The sequence below is a fragment of the Scyliorhinus canicula genome, chromosome 21 (genome assembly GCF_902713615.1).
Source record: "Scyliorhinus canicula chromosome 21, sScyCan1.1, whole genome shotgun sequence".
In the NCBI taxonomy this organism is placed as follows: Eukaryota; Metazoa; Chordata; class Chondrichthyes; order Carcharhiniformes; family Scyliorhinidae; genus Scyliorhinus; species Scyliorhinus canicula.
Window position 1 is genome coordinate 55541950 of NC_052166.1, and position 13407 is coordinate 55555356.

Consider the following 13407-nt stretch of genomic DNA (forward strand, 5'->3'; position numbering starts at 1 on the left):
GAGCCATTCTGTATTTGTCTTATAATTTGTTTCTACTTTCAATTGTCATTTGTTAAATGTATATCAATTGGCTGTTATTTGCATTCATGTGGTATCAATTGAGGACTCGCTGCAATTTGGAGCAGGCTGAAAGAGGGTTGATGATTGGGGGTATTTAGTCTGCATCTCTGTAAATTGAAGCTTGAGTGGTCTGCAGTGTTCTTTCCTTCACCACCTGGCTATCTGAGTTCTAACAATGAACACTGAACCAAATATATGCATTATTGCCTTATCTTCGAACAGGAAGAGCTCATAATTCATGTGTCAAGAACTGAGTAGCACAGTGGGTTGGTGTAGTGTTATTTCACTCTGGATTACTTGGGTTTAAGTTCAGTCTAGACCTACACTATCAAAATCTTCTTTCTCAGTTCTGACTGGGCATGGCTCCTCAGCAGAAAATCTATCCACATTTTGGCTCAAGTCAGCATTACATTGGCATTCACTCTGGAAAACCACAGGGATTCATACTGGACCAGTCGGGGCATTTCACGATGGTTAGGGTTAAAGCAACGGAGTGGATGGAGTTTTATTTTGCATCAGTCCAGATCATTGGTGAGGCCCTGTGTTCAAAATGAAAGTATCTAATCTTCTCAGAACAAGTATGAATGACAATCAGCAAAAATGTAACAAATATGCAAGTTATGGGTACTTGGTGACGCAGTGGATAGCACTGCTGCCTCACAGCGCCGAGGACCCGGCTTCGAGCCCAACCCTGTCCATGTGGAGTTTGCACATTCTCCCCATGTCTACGTGGGTCTCACCCCCTCATCACAAAAATTATGCAGTGTAGGTGAATTGGCCATGCTAAATTGCCCCTAATTTGGGGGGGGAATTGGGTACTCTATTTATTTTTTAAAAGACAGATGAGCACATCACAACTGCAATGGTATTTGGACGTGTCGAGGGAGTGATTCTATTCAGTATACCCTTTGTAATGTATTTCTGCAGAAAAAGGATAGAAACAAATTTTGAACTTTTTCTCTTTGCAATTGGTGATACAAACACTGGTGATTCCCAAGATGATACGGTTACAATTTCAGCCCTCTCGCAACTCTTTCTCCATGCTCAAAGCCACAAAGCCGTTATTTGCCAAAGATAGATCTATGTCTACTACAAACCAAAACTGTTAAACCTCATATTTGGAGTGCGCAGTAGTATCGACTGTGAATGTTTCTTAAGGTAGAGATTCTTAAGATGGATCCTTGTTAGGCAAGGGAATCTAATTTAATCTGGGGGTAGATGGGATGTAGAACTTGAAACACTAACAGATCAGCCATTATCTTTTTCGAAGTCAGGGTAGTGAGTGACTTGGAGAGGAACCTCCAGGTGGTGCTGTTCCCAGATATCTGCTTCTCTTGTGCTTCTAGATGGCAGTGGCCGTGGGTTTGGACGGTGCTGCCTAAAGAACTCTGATGAGGCACTGCAATGCATCTTATAGATAATACACACTGCTGCCCCAGTTTGTCGATGATGGAGGGTTTGTGGAAGGGGTAGCAATCAAGTGGGCTGCTTTGTCCTGGATGGTGTCAAGCTTCTCGTGTGTTGTTGGAGCTGCACTTATCCAGGCAAATAGAGAGTGTGCCATTATACTCCACACTTGTGCCTTGTAGATGGCGGACAGGCTTTTGGGCGGTCAGCAGGTGAGATACTCACCTTAGAATTTCTGAGTCTTTGACCTGTCCTGGTAGCCACAGTATTAATATGGCTAGTCCAGTTCAGTTTCTGATCAATGGTAACCCCCAGGATGTTGATTGTGGGGGATTCAGCGATGGTAATGCCATTGAATGTCAAGGATGCGGTTGTTAGATCCTCTCTTGTAGGATATGGTCATTGCCTGCCACTTGTGTGGCACGAATGTAACTTGCCACTTGTCAGCCTAGGGCTGGATATTGCCCCCTCTTCTTCCAATAGTGCCATAGGATCTTTTGCTTTCACCTGAACATTTGATGTCCCGTGTGAAGGATGGCACTTCCACCAATGCAGCTCTTCCTCAGTACAGTATCGCAGTGAAATGTCATCCAAGATTATACCCTGAAGTCTTGAGGAGGGCTTTAAACTCTCAACTCTCTGACTCAGCAGTGGGTACCATTACTGAGCTACACTCTACACAAAGTAACAGATTTCAAAATTTCCTGAGCTTTTTTTTCTGCTGAGTAGAGTCTTGCTTCACCGCCATACTGTGGAAATACAATTGAGCTAAGTGAACTCAAGAATTTAGGAGAGCTAGCAAGAAAAATGCATCTCCAAGGAGCATATCACACCTCAGATCAAAGAAGATCTTTCATACTGGGCAAGGACTTTGAAGAAAGCCCAAGCTGTTTTTGAACAGGCTGGTGATGAATACTAATTATTTCTATCACCTGAGAAAGAGTGAGAAGAGAAAGCACCTTCCATCCTCTGATAATCTGTTTACTGGCTCAAGTCGAAAACAAAGCCTACTGGAAACTTTGACTACCACTGCTGCCTCTTAAGTGCCTAACGAAAATCACAGGCATTATTATGTATTGGATTTCCCACAAGGCCACCAGCCATACCTCCATTTTAAAATCCAGTGCATTGATTTTCCTATAAAATTTGTACTGAGAAGGTATAACGCAACAATATTTTATACAACACATGAGGAATCAAAACCAGGTTTACCCCCCAGATGATGCAGAGTTGAGAGGTGGTGCATAATTGGACCAAAGCTCACAGTCCATATTTTAAAATCATACATTGCATCCTTATTTTTCATAATACTTTTTATATTGATTAAAATGGGAAAATGAAATATGTCTTGATGACCCATGTGTAAAGTCATAATTCCTATCCTTACTTAGGAAGCTGAGAGATAAATTTGATCAGAGCATATACATTTATTTCCAAGGCACAATATTTAGTTGCTTCAGCACCACTATTGGTGGGAGGATATGCTAATGTAACACCCTTATTCAAAGGAGGGAGGCAGAAAGGGCCCCAACTAGTTGCAATCTATATTAATGATTTGGATGCAGGGATATAGAATGTACTATAGCCAAATTTGCAGGTGACACTACAGTAGGTGGGATAGTAAGTTGCAGAGGAAATAAGAAATTTACAAGTGGATTAGATTAGGTGAGTGGGCCAAAATTTGGCAGATGGAGTTTAACATGGGTAAATGTGAGGTTATCCACGTTTGGTCAGAAAAATGGAAAGACAACTTGTTATCTAAATGGAGAGGAACTTGGGAGTGCTTCGATGTAGAGGGACCTGGGTGTCCTCGTGCTTGAATCGCAGAGAGCTGGCATGCAGAGGCAGCAGGTAATAAGGAAGTCAAATGGATTTTTGACATTTATGGCTAAAGAAATACAGCATAAAAGTAGGGAAGTGTTGCTGTAACTGTACACGGCATTGGTGAGACCACACCTGCAGTACTGTGTACAGTTGTGATCCCCTTACTTGAGGGTTGTTGTTGCATTGGAGGTAGTTCAGAAGAGGTTCACTAGATGGATTCCAGAGATAAGGGCGGGATTCTCCACGAACCGGCAGGGCGGGCAACTCCGGCGTGAAGGAGTGGCGTAAACCACTCCGGCATCGGGCCACCCCGAAGGTGTGGAATCCTCCGCACCTTCAGGGGCTAGGCCAGCGCCGGAGTGGTTTGTGCCCTGCCGGCCGGCGCGAAAGGAGCTTGGCACCACGCCAACTGGCGCCGAAGGGCTGGCGCAAGATGCCGCATGCGCGGGAGCGCCAGCATTGTGCTGGCGTCATCCCAGCCCATGTGCAAGGGGGGATCATCTCCGCGTCGGCCATCGCGGAGGACCACAGCAGCCGACGTGGAGGAATAGAGTGCCCCGCAGGACAGGCCCGCCCGCGGATCGGTGGGACCCGACCGCGGGCCAGGCCACCGTGGGGGAACCTCCTGGAGCCAGATCCCCCCGCACCCACCCGAGGACCCCGGAGGCTGCTGCCGGGACCGGCCGAAAACGGGCAGCCACTCGGCCCATTGTGGGCCGGAGAATCGCCGGGGGGGGGGGGGGGGGGGCGCTGCTAGCGGACGCGGACCAGCACGGCGCGATTCCCGCCCCCGCCAAATCCCCGGCGCCGGCCCCCGGGCTTTGTCTTATGAAGAAAGATTGAGCAGTTTAGGCCCATGCTCTCTCATGTTGTAGAAGAATGAGAGGAGATCCAGTTGAGGTCTATAAGATGAATAAAAGGTATTGTTAAAGTAGGCACAGAATGGATGCTTCCTCTTGAGGGGTACTCTCAGAACGTGAGGTCAGAGTTTTAGGATAAGGGTTAGCAGATTTAAAACTGAGATGTGGAGAAATTACTTCCCAAAGGATCATGAGTCTGGAATTCACTATCACAGGGTGCGGTGGATGCCGGGACATGAGTACATTTAAGGAGGCGATAGACAGATTTTTAATTAGTAATGGCTTATGGAGAACAGGTCGGAAAGTGGGGTTGAAGCGAAGATGAGATGAGCCATGTTCATATTGAATATCGGAGCAGGCTCGAGGGGCTGAATTGCCTACTCCTCCTAGTTCTTACGTTATGACGACAAGGAGGAAGAATTTGTGGACAGGCAGTGTGTGAATTTTAATATATTTTGGATAGATTTCCTGAAACTAATTTTTGGCATTTGTAAAGTGTTCACTGTCTAAAAGCTAGACAAATACCACATTGATAAATACATTTTCTTTAGATTAGCTTCTTTCATTTCTGCCTCACTTTCATGCTGTTTGGGTTTTAGGCAACAGATTGAAGTGGGAGGAGAGGGAAGGACAGGTAGTTATATGTTCAATTCTCCACAGCTTACCCCTGTGCACCAATGTGAATGCTGATTTCTTTGTTTTTATTGTTGCTAGAATGTCTCACGATGGATTTTAAAATGTCAATTTATCCAAGCATTTAGTATATTTTGTTGTAGAGCAAATGTGTGAGGAAGGGAAATCTTAATCTTGTTTCTATATATGAGCAACTGACAGTTTTGAAACGCATGGGCAGAGAGTGAAAACACAGGTCTTGGAAACGGGATAAGCGCTTCTGATAAAAAAAGCTGCAGCACAAAAGCAACGGCTGAAAGGATTATAAACTGTGTTAGCAACGAAAAATGAGGCCCCAGCTAAACCTGCAAACTAGAAATTCAGACTCGCAAATTATGTAAGCATAGCCAGTTCCTATTAACTGCAGAATTTTGCCTGATGTCAGAGAACACCACAAATCCAGGATCCCTAGCTCCTGCCTTGCAGGCCCTCCCATGTATCTGCATTGTTCCTGATCCTCGGGAATAGAAATCTGTCATATCTGTTAACACCTGCCAAGTCCAAACCTTTAACACGTGCCCACTCAAGAAATGCCAATATTGGTGAATTTCTTAGTGGTCACTGTCTCAACAAAGGGTTGTGAGAATAAAGCTTGTAGCAACGAGGCAATGACTAAAATATATAAGCTAGTTAAATGCCCTAAGATAAATGTGTATTCTATGCATTACATATCATGTTTTATGTAAGCACAGACCAAGATTATATTATACTATGTTAGGAAAACAAAGATAGTTTTAAGGGATTTATAGTTGTATTGATAAACATTAGAAATAAGGTATAATTTTAAATGGGTTTAATTTAATTTAATGTTTCTGTGACTGGAAAGGTAAAGCCTATAGTTCATGCTGGACGAAGGTGTTTGCATGTGTGGGAATTGGTTTCAATTCCAACTGTGAGTCTATTGTGCTTAGAGAGGGCAACAGCATGAAAAGTAAATAAAGTAGCATTGGTTGCTTAGCAACTGGAGACCCTTGGAAGGACACCGAGGAGTGAACCTCTCTCAACTCTGCCATGAGAAGCTGGACAGGACAAGCGAGTTGCAAAGATGCAAGCTTCCAAAGTAACAAGTTACAGTCCAGATAATTGGGGAATTGGTATGGAGAGAATGTTTAAGATGACTCAAGTTAAGTGAACAAAGACCAAGGTATTGTTCAGAAGAATTCAAGGAAGAGTAAAGTGTTCTGAGTTAAAGAGACAATTGCAGTTGCAAGATTTAATGTGGGACAACAGACTTATAATAATGTAATCTTTATTAGTGTCACAAGTAGGCTTGTATTGACACTGCAATTAAGTTACTGCGAAAATCCCCTATTTGCCACACTCCGCCTGTTCGGGTACACTGAAGGAGAATTCAGAATGTCCAATTAACCTAATAAGCACTTCTTTCAGGATTTGTGGGAGGAAACCGGAGCACCCGGAGGAAACCCATGCAGACTTGGGGAGAACGTGCAGACTCTGCACAGTCAGTGACCCAAGCCGGGAATCAAACCGGGGTCACTACACCGTGAAACAACAGTACAGGATGCAATTCTAATAAGAGTCTGGGCAGCGAGAGTTAAAGCAATTGTAAACAGTTTAAACAGCAGTCAAGACAAAGAAATTCTAAAAGGGGTTTGGTAAAATCATGGAGTGAATTTTCTGTTAAAAGTGGAATGGGGGGCTGCATGTGGTGCAGTGGTTAGCACTGGGACTAAGGCGCTGAGGACCCTGGTTCGATTCCCGGCCCTGGGTCAATGTCCGTGTGGAGTTTGCATGTTCTCCCCATGTCTGCATGGGTTTCACCACCACAACCCCAAAAATGTGCAGGGTAGTTGGATTGGCCACGCTAAATTGCCCCTTAATTGAAGAAGAAAAATAATTGGCTACTCTAAATTTATTTTTAAAAAACAAAAAAAACAGAAGCTTTATTTAAAAGAGTAATTTGTAAAATCTCGACTGGATTTCAGAATGCAAACCATTAAGGGAAAGCAATATTATGTGAAAAGATTTTAAAGCTTGTTTCTGGGAGTGGAGTTTGGAAACTCATGTGACAATATCTGGGAGGATTTGGGGGAGAAATCCACAGACACTAACTTGGGTTCAGAGTGGAGTCTGTACTTGACCACAATCAGCTTGTATGCTTGAAAGGCATTTTGTGTGTTAATAAGAACATTGTAGCTTAACATGTACTTTGTAATCCGTTTTAATCCTAAAACCTGTGTGTAATTGTTAAGATAAAATTAGGAGTAAACGTTTGTTTCTTGTTGTTAAAACAAATTAACAGTCCTATGAATCTGTTCCTCTACGTTTTATAAAAGAAAAGTAAAAGTTGTGGTCTTTTGAGCCAGGTTTCCACTCTGGGATCTTTCTATCCAGTTATAACATCAACTGGGATCGTAGCAAGTATAAGAATAGACCAAGTCCCCTTTAAGGAAGAGTGTTGTCAAGGGTCAGGAAAAATGTAACCGAGGGCTGGACGATGGGAGGTGCTCACTCCAGGGCTACAGTGCTTTTTCAGAATAGAATCCCTGCAATGCAAAAGAAGGCCATTCAGCCCATTAAGTTTGCCCCGACCCTTCGAATGAGAACTCTACCCACGTCCACACCCCAGTTCACCATACCTACCCCCGTAACTTCAAACCTGCACATCCCTGGACACGAAGGGGCGATTTATCATGGCCAATCCACCTAAACAACACATCTTTGGGCTGGAATAAGAAAATGTTATTGGAAGTAACCAGAGTCTGAACCAGGTTATATTATTTGCAAAAGCAAAATGCTGTGGATGCTGGAAATCTGATATTAAAACAGAGAATGCCGGAAATACTCAGGAGGTCTGCATCCCAACCTGAAACATTAGCTATGATTTTTATGTCATGTAATATGCAGAACTTGAACATACAAACCTGGGCTGATATATTAATGCAGTAGTAAGGGAGTGCTGGAGGTGCCATTGTTTGGATGAGACATTAAACTGTATGCACTCGCAGGTGCATACAACTAATTCCATGGTACTATTTCAAAAAAGAGAAGAGTTAGCCCTGGTATCATCGATAACACCCCTCAGCCAGCATTGCAAAAACATATTATTAGCTCATTTTCACATGGCTGTTTTGAGGGTGCTTGCTGTCTGCAAATTAGCTGCCACGTTTTGTATATTACAACGGTTACCAAACTTCAAAAGTACTTGATTGGCCTTGTGCTTTGGGATATCCTGTGGCTGTGTAAATGTGAGTCTTTCCTTTTATTTCAGTGGAAGACTAAATCAGTCACTGTAATAAAGTTGTGATTATAAAAATCCACTGAAAATTAGACACTGCTGTTTATACCCGGGGCTGTTGAAATGTGGTGCACTGTTTAAAGATCTAAATTGTCAGCCTGCCATTGTGCACAGTGAAAGCCAGGTGCAGTCTTCATTGGTTGGAAGACAGTAAATAATTTGACCAAGGCGCATAAATGTAATTCATTCCTCAATTTAAGATCATGTGTTCTGCCCGTCGGGTAGATGGAGGTGGCGATTTGTGGTGGGGGTGCGCACGGAGGGGGTGGTTGAGTGGGGTGGGAGGGAGTGGATGATTGTGGGGCATTTCTTGGATGGATTGGGTGGGGCCTTGTTGACCGATTTGGGGATGACAGTGGGATGGGGGGTAATACATAGACTTGGTGACTGTGGGGCAAGGGTATATTGGCCAAGCGGGTGACTAATGAGTTGGGAGTGGCATGGTTTGAGTGGGTGAATTCAGTGGAGTGAGGTTGTGGGGATGGGGAGGGTAGACGAGTCGCTGATCACAAGGCAGGAGGGTGTGAGGTGAGCGGGTGATCACAGCACTCTTACCTGCCGGGTTTCCAGAGCATCAGGAAACCTGTCCTTCTGGGTTAAAAATAAAATATAATTTAAGAGTGAAACATGGAGCCTCCTTAAAAAGATTTTACTACGGAAATAGGGTGAGGACTCTGGAGCGAAGCACTGAACAGGGGCAACTCCACCTCCTCGTGTGCAAGGCTAAGCCTCATGCAGCTGAAAGTGGTGCACCTGACAAGAACCCAAATGAGCAGGTTCTTCCCGGAGGTGGTGGTGCCAGGGAGACCCAGCCAACCACACCCACATGTTCTGGGTCTGCCCCAGACTTGTCAGATTCTGGACAGCCTTCTTCGAGGCAATGTCCAAGGTTGTGGGGGTGAGGATGGAGCCGTGCCCAAGAGTGGTAGTCTTTGGGTTATCGGACTAGCCAGAAATATTCATGGGGAAGAGGGCCAACGCCCTTTCCTTTGCTTCCCTAATCACCCGCCGGAGAATCCTGCTCGGCTGCCGATCGGCAGCACCACCCACGGCTGCAGACTGGCTAGCAGACCTGTCAAAACTTCACCATCTGGAGAAGATCAAATTCACTATCTGAGGGTCAGAGGATGGCTCCTACAAAATATGGAAGCCATTCACCAAATTGTTCCAGGACCTTTTCATGGCCAACAACCAATCCGGGGTGGGGGGTGGCACATGGGAGCCTACGAATATGCAGGGGGCCCAGAGCAAGGCCACAAGAAACGGAACCCCCGAAGAAACAGTGAGATGAGGGCTGGAAGGGCCAAACAACAGTGGGGGGGTGGGGGGGGGGGGGGGGGGGGGGGAGCACTGTATAATGAGCAACCCAAGAAAATATTCTGAAACAACAAAAGGAAGGGGGGGTCTTGTATATTGTAACCAATGCACATACTCTTGTTGAATGTGTATAAAATGTAAAACTTCAATAAAAACATTTTTAAAAAAGATTTTACTGACCAAACCACCCAAGAGTGGCATCTCTCCATTAAAACCCTGAATGGATGGTTTGGAGGTGGATTTGCAATGAAAACTTGAAAACTTACATTCTTTAACGTCACAAGGTGGGAGGTAAAAGATTTTCGCCACTGTCTTTAGGACAAAAATAGCAAAATATTGGGGGTTGGGCGAATTTGATTTTGTGAGTCTGTCAACAGGAAAAGAGTAGTTCAGTTTCCTTGCTGTATCACTATACCTTTACGGAGCACGAACTTTAGAAACACTTCAGTACTGTCCATTTCGTTTTAATTGAATTTTGAGTATCATTGTTAACGGCAAGAATTTTGATGTATCAAACTTTCTGCCTGCTTTGGTCATCGTATACAATAAGAGGAAGAATTGAGATCTTTACCTTTCAAAATGTTTTCCCAATTCCAAATAAAACCCTTCATGTTTGTTTATCTGCATCTGAATCTTGCAACTGGACAATGCAATACAGAAATAAGGGCCCTTCTAAAGCTGAGTGGAGGAGCACTAAGCAAAGAATCAATGCCATTATGCACAAGGAGTAGTCCCAATTGCTCTTCTATCATGTTCATTAAAAGGAGTAATGTTAATTAAAAGGTCTATTTTAAAGGTATTTATATGAAAGGTCTGTTTACTGACAGTAACGTCCTTTTATGTAATGCTTGTAGTAATGTGTCAGATCACAGCTTGTGCTGCAGCTAATAGAATAGACAACGATTTAAATTTGACCCGATCCAAAACACTCACTTGTCTCCCTCTGTGTGTCAGGGGATTGCTTGGGGGAAACTGGTGCAGTAAACAGCTGTTAGCTAGTACAATAAGCAAAAAGAGTTTTGTGTATACTCGACACCTGTTAGTTAAGGATGCTCCTGTCAGCTGGCAAGTTGGACACTTTCTTTTGAGTTAAACCTAACGTTGTCATTTAGTGCTGCTGGGCTCCCTGGTGAAGAAGACACACCAGGGTCATCCTACTTTCGTTTAATAGCTGATGTTTGAATTATAATTAGTTATTTTCCTATTTTGCTTTGTCTGTAAATAACTGTTCCTTGAAAGTAACTGGCCCACAAATTGGAAAATTCCCGTTTAAAGGTTTTTTTTTTCTTCTGCCCTTTTATACTTTTCCTAACATATCACAGGGCTCCATTACAAGCCTAGTGTGAAAATGAGAACATTGATGGTTTGCAGCCTGTGCGAGTTGACCTGTTGATTTACATTTGTCTTCAAGTTAGAAGTTTAAATGAAAGGAATCCTCATCTTAAAGTATCAAAGACAGTATGACAACAAGATTTATTATGCAACTTTCTCCCCCCCCCCCCCAACCTGTTCTGAAGCACTGACTTGCTGAGGTTGCAGATTCACGGATGGCAGGAACCCACAAGTACAAGTCTTGCCTGATCTACTTTTATATCATCAGAACTCTTTGTTCCTCAGATTGCAGCCTCTTGTGTGTGCCTCACCTCCCTCAACCCACATCTCGCTGTTGTTGGCCATGCTTTCAGTCATCCAGGTTTAACACTGTAGAATTCCTTCCTGAACCGTCTGTCTCTCTATCTCCTCCTTCTGCTTTAACATTCCTTAAAGCCCAACTCTTTGACCAAGATTTTTCTCACAGGGTGGCACAGTGGTTAGCACTTATGCCTCACAGCGCCGGGACCCGGGTTCAATTCCGACCTCGGATGACTGTCTGTGTGAGTTTCTTCCAGCTGCTCTGGTTCCCACCCACAGTCCAAAGAAGTGCAGGTTAGGTGGATTGGCCATGCTAAATTACCCCTTAGTATCTAAATGTTTAGGTGGGGTTACTGGGTTATGGGGATAGGGTGAGGGCCTGGGCCTAGGAAGGGTGCTCTTTCCAAGAGTTGGTGCAGACTCAATGGGCCGAATGGCCTCCTTCTGCACTGTAGGGATTCTATGAATCTATACCTCCAAATATCGCTCCTGCAAAGTCCCTTGTGACTTTTCTCTACATTTAAAAATAGCTGTCAATAGTTTTGTAAAGAAATGTAACTTCAGGGAAAAATTACCTGAAGATGGGGTTAACTTTGAAGCCAGGGTAATTGTCTTTAGAACTGAAGAGAACTGACAGAGGTACTAAAACCCTGAAGGTTGGGCAGTAGATATTTTGTGGATGTGTGATATAAAAAGAACCAGCTGGACAAGAGAATGCAACATGGACATTCTTATTTAATTCGTTTGAATTTCTTTTCTGTCATTCTGTAAAAACAGTGAAGAAATAACAGAGGATAGATTTTTTTAATGTAGTAGGTGTGCTTTGCATCGATTTTCAAAAGGTATTTGGCAGAAATATCACATAAGGGACTTGCAGCAAAGATGGAATTATGGGGAGTGTGGCCAATTCACAGAGCTGTCACAAACATGATGAGCTGAATGGCCTCTTTCTGTGTCATGTCATATTCTGTCCAGAGATGGATTTTGGAGGGTGGGCAAAAAAGGATGGAGGCAAAGGGAAGTTTCACAGACTGGAGACATGGTAAATAATGTTCCACATGGGTTTGGTGGGCACAGTATTGTTTGTTATAAATATAAATTAACTAGACTTTGGTATTGAAGGAACAATATGATTGTGTACATTTTGGGGGATATGGCCAATCATAATGAGAACTGCAGCAGTAGACCACAGCTGAGCAAGGTGGGCAGATAGGTGTCAGATACAATTCAATGTAGATAAATGTGAAATAATAGATTTTGGAAGGAAGAATATGGGAATGAGGCAACACTTAATTGATGAGATTCTAAATGGCAATGGAGTAGAGAGACTAGGCTGTGCGGGTGCACAAGTCATTAAAAGCAGCGGTGATGGACATGAGGCCAAGGAATAGACTTGCAGAATCCTTTTGTTTTTTAAACTAGAGGCATGGAGTACAAAAGCAAGAATTGTTTTGGATATCCTTCGATGTTATATAAAACAATTGAATAGAGGAGGAGTATATTCACTCAGATAATACCAGGGATAAGAGGAAGTTATGAAGAGAGACTTAAATTAGGGCTTTTAATTGTAGCTGAGAACGTTGTCACGACGAGAAGGTTTGGAACAGGTAAATAATGATGGTTTCCATTGTTCACTGACGCAGTGAAAGGGAGTCATTAATTATTTATCGAGACCTTAAATTAAGGGGAGGTGAGAGGGAAACAATGTTCACAAAGGATAGTTAGAATGCAGAATTTTCATCCACAAATTGTCACTGCAGCAATGCCCATTAATACTTTAATAGGGAATCATCGTGTAGCTTAATAAGAATATTAAAGGGAATATGAACCAAGCAGGAGACTGATTAATCGAGGTACTTTATATGGAGAATCTCAGCAGTGCAAACTGGATGGGTCTAATCACATCTTTCTGTTGTGTAACTTGTATGAGAAGATATGTGACTTTCCCAATGCATCTGTGAACTCCAGCTGCTAGATACCCGTTTCCTTATTTTCTTATTTGTATGTTTCTGTCCTTCACTTTGCTACAATAACCGTAAACCGTATAAAGATCGCGTACAACCGTATAAAGATCTGACACTGAAGAGTAGATTCTGTGCACTCCCATGTTATAACATAAATATCTACCTAATAAATCATACAGTTTACAGTGCAGGAGACCATTCGGCCCATCAAGTCTGCACCGGCCCTTAGAAAGAGCACCCTACTTAAGCCCACACTTCCACCCTATTCCAGTAACCCCACCGAACTTTTTTTGGACACTAAGGGCAATTTAGAATGGCAAATCGAACTAACCTGAACGGCTTTGGACTGTGGGAGGAAACAGGAGCACCCGGAGGAAACCCACGCAGACACGGGGAGAAAGTGCAGACTCCT

General features: G+C 43.4%; 1 protein-coding gene across 1 annotated transcript in view; it reads left to right on the forward strand.

Annotated features, from left to right (window-relative positions):
- Positions 1 to 13407, forward strand: part of ddx31 (DEAD (Asp-Glu-Ala-Asp) box polypeptide 31) — a 125129-nt gene that overhangs the window by 99609 nt on the left and 12113 nt on the right. The gene's annotated exons all lie outside the window — the stretch shown is intronic.